At 55.7% G+C, this 8,570-nt stretch overlaps 1 pseudogene; it reads left to right on the top strand.

Annotated features, from left to right (window-relative positions):
• LOC119095813 (acetylcholinesterase-like) lies at positions 1-8,131 on the top strand (annotated as a pseudogene).
• The last annotated feature ends 439 nt before the right edge of the window (positions 8,132-8,570 follow it).

Genomic DNA, 8,570 nt, shown 5'->3' with positions numbered 1-8,570 from the left:
GGCGGGTGGGGCGGCACGGACCCACGCGTGTCCAGGTCAGGTCAGCTCCGCACCGACCATGTCCGGTCGCGCAGGTGAGCACGGCGCCGGCGGTCGGCGCCGCCCACAGCCGGACGGTGGCGGCACTCGGAGCCGGAGCCGTCCGCTGATGGTTGGTGACGAGACGCTTTTCTAGCAGTTTACTGCATAAAATGTAGCGCACGTGTAACTCGTGGCTGATGAGATGCGCATTCATAGCTCTGAATAGCTGTAATGTTTGGTGGTAAACAGTCTGGTATTAAGATAGTCCGGTAAGTAAAAGTGATGAAATTACCATATCGACGAAGCGGATACTTGTAAGCAAAAACTCGCTTTACTATGCGGAAAAACACAAACAAAAGCCTTGTGAGCGTAGACAGGTACGCACGCATTGCATGAGGCAAATATTTCCAAAGAGTTATCGCGTCACCAATACAAATAGGGCGTACTAAGTGGTCTGTGGACCACGTAAGCTATCTACTCAAAAATTGCAGAGGCCCACAAACGGTTAAAGAACACCCACGCTAGTTGGAAGCCTGAAGCGACCAAATGTACGTGGAAGATCCAGTATACCGAAATCTTCACATAGGATAATAAGTTCAGATGGAATTCAACAGACCGCCAGCAGCCAGTGAAATGACAAGGCATTGTCCATAACGCCGTTTTCCAGCACCTCCTGGTACAGTGAAGGTCGACAACTTAGCTGAAGAACTCCATTCTCATAACTGGACAAACCAGGAGCTAAGGGTCTTTCTTGCCAAGGTAAATGAATGTAATTAAATTGTATCCGGGGAGCCTGGACGCTCTTGGTGCGAAGTCGTCATCAAAGGGGCAGGATACCCAAAAACCAGGGACTATTGCAGTGCTCAGGTTGACCTGGACGGAATATGTAAGCATCATTACTTGTAATGTCTTATGTTATACCGAAGCAATGAAGGTAGCATGATAAAAAATTAAAACCCATGTATATATTATGATGAAAATTAGTAAGTGTGCTAGGTATCATTCAGGTATCAGTATCACTTTCTATGATAATATTTCATAAGTAATGACAACTAACTAACTTAAAAATACTGATGATACAAAACAAAGTAATATAAAACTAGCAATGAGCCAAGTTACAGTTACCAAGACAGAACAAGGGGGGGGGGGGGGGGGGCAGCGGCTGCGGAGGATAACCCGAAGACAACTCGGATCCTCGCAGCAGCGTATGGTCCGTCCAAGCGACTGACGATACAGCTTAAGGAGATTGTTAGTCTATTTCATTCCTTAATGTTCATGACAGAACCCATTAAGACATCGTGCACCGAGATTGGCACGAGGGCCTTGAAACGTCCAGGGAGATGTAGCAGCAGACAGAGCCTGTCAGAACCGAACCGGACTGTCCAGAGACTCGAGGTGTTTCGACTTCTGAGATGGACCAGCCAGCAGCGACCGGAAGGGCACCGACGGATAATCGGCTTAGAAACCGATCATTGAACTATTAGAAGGTCAAGATATGCTTGAGAAAGCAAGTAGGAGATAAATGCATGCCATGGAAGCGACAAGCTTAACCATATGAAGAACATGGGTGATACGTCGGAAGACACCACGTTAGGACAAATGGATAAAGATGTGGGATAGGATTCTGCCGTCCGAGCTCAATAGCCATGACGGCTTTAGAGAACCCGACAGAGTAAACCATGTGGCGACTCGAAGAGCAGCATCCGCTTCATGATGCAAGGCGTGGCTACCACTGAACTAAATTTCTTATCCATCAGCTTCTTGTTGATGAAAGATGTTGAATTGACACCACAACGCTCCCAAATCTCATGCACAACGGCACCATCGCGCAACGGCGCATTCTGTCGGCGGACCAACAAGAAAAGTGTTTCACCACACCATGAACGGAAATGTCAGAATCGCGCCATAACTGGCGGCAAATCCCAGATTTCCGGAAAAAATCCGGCATTGGAAGTCCCGAATGTAATCCAGACTTCCTGTGCATGGTTACGGAAACGCCTCCTGTAATCCCTATTACGCTCCCGAGGGAATTCCCAGTTGTAATCCAACCTAGCCGTGAAAACGGGGCAATAGGAACAAAGCATAAGCATTGCAAATGAAATCATTGTTCGGACTACCGTCCTTCTTTGCTGTGCACGCGCAACATAATGCTCAATAACATCTGACGGCGGCTGGAGACTCGATTTTTCTGAATGTGATGCGCATACTCAGACAGCAGAGCAGAACGATAATCCGAACAACTTGTTCATTTGCAACCATGACGCTGTTGTCATGAGCCGTCGCAGTGTTTTCGACACCATGAAGACTCATTCAAGCTGCGTTTCATGCCTGGAAATATCAATAATAGATGACATTCGCTGTCGGGGATTTGCCCAATTTCGTTGGGGTTTTCATTTTCCCCATCGAGGACTCGCCCGGCTTGTGTCTTATTCTTTATATCTTCTGTCAATTGCTCCTCTACAAAGTGGGGCCGCGTTCGCTGGACGCAGCAGCTTTAGTACCTTGTACGCGACATGTAGTCCTTTATATCCATGTTAAGGTGATCAACGTTAATAAACAAACACATTTTACGTTCGCGTGGTCAAGCCAGCGAACCTTCAAGAACTGACAGACGCCTTCAGACTTGAGATGGGGCGCATTACCGTCAACAAGATAGACTAGTCAACCGACTATCTGCAGCAGGTTCTGCTGTTACGCGTCCTAGATCGCCCAAGGGGCTATCTGGGGGAATTTTGTAGTCAGTATTTGACAGACGTGGAATCTCTGACTACGAATGTCGCTGCTCGTGTTATGCTATTGAATTGACTGTCAAATGCTACCGCAATCACGCTCGCGCGGTAACTACACTTGCCATTGTGGAGGGAAACGTAAGTGGCCTTTTGTCTGGATTATCTTGCACTTTAAAAAGCTGCCGCATGTTGCAGCTCATTTGTTTGTTCTGGTCTTTTTGCACATATCATAAAAAGCTACCAGCGTTTGCAGACCGGCCTAACCTAGGGGCAGGTGGCAGAGTGCAAACACTAAAACATGACGTTATTTTGGCACAAAATGAACATGATGTCAAAAGTGATGTATTGAGCTACTTAAAGCATCAACAGTTCAGAGAAATATACTGCATTTCTTTGGTCCAGCATTCCCTTTTTGTCTCAAACGCATTGGGGGGGGGGGGGGGAGGGGCTCAAAAGAGCATTAAGGAGCCCGAGCCAACATTTGGGGAGGGAAGGGGGGGGGGTGCTCAGGCTCCCTCGAAAATATTCAAAATTGACCCCCCCCCCTACCAGTATCAACAAGTAGTGGGTCGTTAAAACGGTGTCAGCTGTTGTTACGCCAGATAACCCACAATTCTCTGGAAACTGGCAAACTGCATGATGCACGGCGGGACGACGCTCAATTATGGTAGAACGATAAAAGGCAATGTAAAATCATAGCTAAAACCGGAAACGACAAGACGCCGTTTTCGTTGCACTTATGAATTTACTGCGTCGCAAAATGAGATAATTGCAACTTTCTTGCCACACCGGTGCAAAGCCACTGCGATTTTTCCTGTCCTTACCGCCGTGCCACACGGTCATTCGTGTTTTACTACATCTGTGTTTTTCGGCACGCCCGAGCGCTCTAGGTCACGTGAGCTGAGGGGCGCGGCTGTATTTCGTGTTTTTATCCGATCCCCGTTCGCCGCCACTGCGTCGCTTTGAGGTGAAGCCGTCACGCGTGTCGACAGGGGCGGGTTCGTCGCGCGCTTTCAAAACACGGGGCCCGAGTAGGACGGGGTGCGCTCAATCACAGGTTGCGGGAACGATAATGGCCCTGCTCCTTTCACCAAAACATTCGCTCCAGTGCCTGGCATTACATGAGCGCAGTCACGACCACATCAATGGCCATTGTAGAGGGCCAGCCGTTGACTATTAATCGAGTGAATCGCATGAGTTGCCGGATAAATCGGACTACTCCTGTCATGTCCGTCGAGCGGAGGCTTTTTCCAGGCTCGCGCTGTCACATCGTTCGCTCTGTAAGAGTCAAATTGTTCAGGACGTCATTGCGGCACTGGCACCAGCATCAGTCTAGAACTCTAGATGCATGGGTGGACGTGCCGGCCCACCTGGAAACGGAGAGCTCCCGTTGGTACCAGCGCCAGTGCCGGCTTTCGATGCGTTCGGCCCATGCGTCGAATGTGGCAGCTTTCCGTGTCACCTTGTCACATCACATTGTCACATTGTCATGTCGTGTCACACCACGCTGACAAAGTGTCAGCATTACCAGTTTTGCCACCAGCAGTAGCACCGGCTCGGGTTCAGCTGTAGCTGCCGGTATACGATGCCACCAGAACCCTCGAGTCTACTCAAATGCACCTCGGGCTTACTCAACTTCTTGCCAAGCGCTGCATGGTGCCTGTGTATGTGTGACTGACGCAGCAGCCAGGCGTTGACAACAGCACAGCTGGTGGTGTCGTTGGAATAGGAAATTTCGCCTGGGAAATAGGCGGTGGTCAAGAACCTTGAAATCCCGATATCAAAATCTACGACCCACTCTTCCTTGGTCTCCTTTTCTGAGCGGCTGCTGCCCAGCTCTCTCCCGCCCGACACTGTCCGTGTCTCATCGTGTGCACTGCAGAATGTTATCAAAGGAGTTGATAACAAACGCTGAGCGTTACGCCGTAAAATTGGTGTTGTTCGCTGGTTTTATTGTTAGTACGTATCGTTGGCTTTGATAAGTCGAAAACATGTTTATGCCTTTGCGTGTTTTGTTTTTCGATATTTTTATCATTTTCCAGCTCTCACTTTTTCATTATGTAACAAATGCGTCATCTTCTAAGAGCTTGGTTCTGAAGAGTGCATGCTATAGACCTATCACACGTGGAGCTTTATAAAATGGTGGGTCCCTAAGACAGTGGTAGCTTTTGTTATGTCAGATGATGCCTAATTTCTTTTGTAACTTGAGGAGCTGTGAATAATAGCGTATTGCTTTCTTGAATATCAGAGGAAAGAATGGGCGAGTGATTTGAAACTATAACTCAGGACTAGCCCTCAACACCACAAACACTGTCATCGTTATAATTGTTGGTTTTTACAGGGTCGCGGAATGCTACTAATGCGACCCCCTGGCCATTCCAATGTGTGTGTCTGGTCGACTTCCGTACCTCTATTCCGTGTACGCTGTATGTCCAGACGTTAAAACCCATGCCGTCCCCATCTCCAGATCAGCTCCATCCGTGTCCTCACGTGCTGGGATCGTGCATGTCCAGACGTCTGGAGGACGGATATTTCCCGGATATTTCCCAGATATTTCCCAGATATTTTCCATTTTCAGCTCTGCTGCGCCTGTGTCTACTCGCGCTGGCGTCGTGGGCGGCGGCCGCCGCCGAATACGAGGGCGGCGGCGACTCGGACCCGTACGGCACCGACGCGGAGCTCGAGCCGGGCGACGACCTGCTGGTGGAGACGCACGAGGGCCTGCTGGAGGGCGTGACGCTGACGGCCGGCTCCGGCCGCCTGGTGGACGCATGGCTGGGCGTGCCATTCGCGCAGCCGCCAGTCGGGCCGCTGCGTTTCCGGCCGCCGGTGCCGGCCGCGTCGTGGGAGGGCGTGCGGCCGGCGCAGCGCCAGCCCAACTCCTGCTGGCAGGTGCTCGACGAGTTCTTCGGCGACTTCGACGGCGCCACCATGTGGAACGCCAACACACCGCGCAGCGAGGATTGCCTGTACCTGAGCGTGACGCGGCCAAGACCGCGGCCTTCGCGGCCGGCACCTGTGCTCGTCTGGATCTACGGCGGCGGCTTCTACAGCGGCACGGCCACGCTGGACGTCTACGAACCGAGCGTGCTGGCGGCGGAGGGCGGCGTCATCGTCGTGGCGATCCAGTACCGCGTCGCTTCGCTCGGCTTCCTGCAGCTGGACGCGGCGCCGGGCAACGTCGGTCTGCTGGACCAGGTGCTGGCGCTTGCGCTGGGTGCGGCGCAACATCGCCCGCTTCGGCGGCGACCCGGAGCGTGTCACGCTCTTCGGCAACTCGGCCGGCGCGGCCAGCATCGGCATGCACCTGCTGTCGCCGCTGTCGGCGCCGCTCTTCCGGCGCGCCGTGCTGCAGTCTGGTTCGCCCACCAACCCGTGGGCGGTGCTGAGCGCGGAGGAGGCGCGCCGCCGCGCGCTACGGCTGGCCGAGGAGGTCGACTGTCCGCGTGCGCCGGCGGCGCGCGCGCTCGCCTGCCTCCGCCAGACGAGTGCCGAGCGCCTGGTGAACGCCGAGTTCTTCACCACCGGCATCTGCGAGTTCCCGTTCGTGCCGGTGGTGGACGGCGAGTTTCTCCCCGAGGACCCGGCCGAGGCGCTCGCCGCCGGCCGCTTCAAGCGCGCCGAGCTCCTGGCCGGCAGCGTCGCCGAGGAGGGCAACTACTTTCTGCTGTACTACCTCGCCGAGTACGCCAACCTGACGGTGGTGCCGAGCCCGAGCCGGGCCGACTTCACGCGGCACGTGGCCGCCCTGCTGCCGCGGCTCTCCGAGCCGGCGCGGCTCGCCGTCAGCCACGAGTACACCGACTGGACGCGGCCGTACGCGCCGGCCACACTCCGCGACGGCCTCGACAAGCTGGTCGGCGACCAGCAGTTCGCCTGCGGCGTCAACGATTTCGCGGCGGCGTATGCGCGCGAGGGCGGCGCCGTGTTCGTCTATCAGCTGCGCCAGCGCGCGCCCGGCTCGCTCTGGCCCCAGTGGACGGGCGTGCTGCACGGAGACGAGGTGGCGTACGTGTTCGGCGTGCCGCTTCGCGCCGGCGGGAGCTTCAGCCGCGAGGAGGTCACGCTGTCCAAAAGGATGATCGGTTACTGGACTAACTTCGCCAAGACCGGGTGAGGAACTGGGACGTGCTGGTGGTGTGTGCAAGCAACCCAGGCGGCTGTCGCGCCCTTAAAACTCAATAACAACGATGCGTTGGAGGCGCTCCATTGCCTGTGGTGGTCTACTGATACGCTTGACCAGGACAATGCCTGCGAAATTAGTTCGTCACACGCATGAAGCTTGCCGTGTTTTGTGATATCAAATCGCTTAGTCGAAACGCTTGGGGACTAATGCACTTGTCCAGCGCCCTGCAGTGCTGCCTCTGTCGACACACAAGCTCCAGTTTTCGACCGCCCAAGGTTCCCATCGCACAAGCTGACTCTGGTCACGATGAAGTGGTGCAATGCGCGTGCAGGTCCTTAGGTTCCCCGCGCTGAGTTAGCGGCCTGCAGCTTTTGTAGTGTTGCAATGATCCCTTGAATGCAGGGGTGAACCAGGAATTTCCTTCAAGGGCCCGAAACTGGGTGCTAACGCACCGCGCAGATCTCGGCTTTCCATCAGGGTCCATCTAAGGTAAAAAAAATAATAAAAGAGGAGTTAAGCCGCCATCCGACATGCCTCCCCATTGTGAGCGCCCCTGTTTGGATGCATTCAGTGGCGCGCACCATGCGGATCTGCAGCTGCCGCACCACTCCCTGTCGACCCCTCTCACCTCTCCCCTGAGCCGGAGCGCACTCTCACCCGCCCTCTTACCCACTCCGCCGGCAGGGACCCGAACCAGTCAGGTGACCAATGCGCCCTGGACGGAGGCGCCTCGGCCGACTGGCCCCTGTACGAGCCGAGCGGCCAGCGGTACCTGGTGCTGGCGGCCAACACGCGCGCCACCGGCCGCGGCCTGCGGGCCCGCCAGTGCGCGCTGTGGTCCAACCTCGTGCCGCCACTCAACAGCACGGCCTTCGGTCTTAGCGCGTAGCGGTCTGGTGGCTCTGGTGGCTCGGTCTGGTCGTCTGGTGTGGTGGCTCGGGTCACCAGGGCGACGGTGTAGCTGACGTCTGTCCCCCACTGGTCCGTAGGGCGGCGGTGTAGCCGACGTCTGACCCTCACTGGTCCCTGGGGTGGTGATGGAGCCGACGTCTGATTCTCACCGGTCTGTAGGGCGACGGTGTAGCCGACGTCTGACCCTCACAGGTCCCTGGGGCGGCGGTGTAGCCGACGTCTGACCCTCACCGTCCCTGGGACGGTGGTGTAGCCGACGTCTGACCCTCACCGGTCCCTGGGGTGGCGGTGTAGCCGACGTCTGACCCTCACAGGTCCCTGGGGTGGAGGTGTAGCCGACGTCTGACCCTCACCGGCCCCTGGGGTGGTGATGGAGCCGACGTCTGATTCTCACCGGTCTGTAGGGCGACGGTGTAGGCCGACGTCTGACCCTCACAGGTCCCTGGGGCGGCGGTGTAGCAGACGTCCTGACCCTCACCGGTCCCTGGGGTGGTGGTGTAGCCGACGTCTGACCCTCACAGGTCCCTGGGGCGGTGGTGTAGCCGACGTCTGACCCTCACCGGGTCCCTGGGGTGGTGATGGAGCCGACGTCTGATTCTCACCGGTCTGTAGGGCGAACGGTGTAGCCGACGTCTGACCCTCACAGGTCCCTGGGACGGTGGTGTAGCCGACGTCTGATCCTCACTGGTCCCTGGGGCGGCGGTGTAGCCGACGTCTGACCCTCACAGGTCCCTGGGGCGGTGGTGTAGCCGACGTCTGATCCTCACTGGTCCCTGGGGCGG

Source organism: Pollicipes pollicipes, unplaced genomic scaffold (assembly GCF_011947565.3).
Source record: "Pollicipes pollicipes isolate AB1234 unplaced genomic scaffold, Ppol_2.1 Scaffold_4219;HRSCAF=4965_pilon_pilon_pilon, whole genome shotgun sequence".
NCBI classification, from domain to species: Eukaryota; Metazoa; Arthropoda; class Thecostraca; order Pollicipedomorpha; family Pollicipedidae; genus Pollicipes; species Pollicipes pollicipes.
The sequence above is the reverse complement of the archived record's forward strand: the minus strand, read 5'-3'. Positions and strand labels throughout refer to the sequence as shown.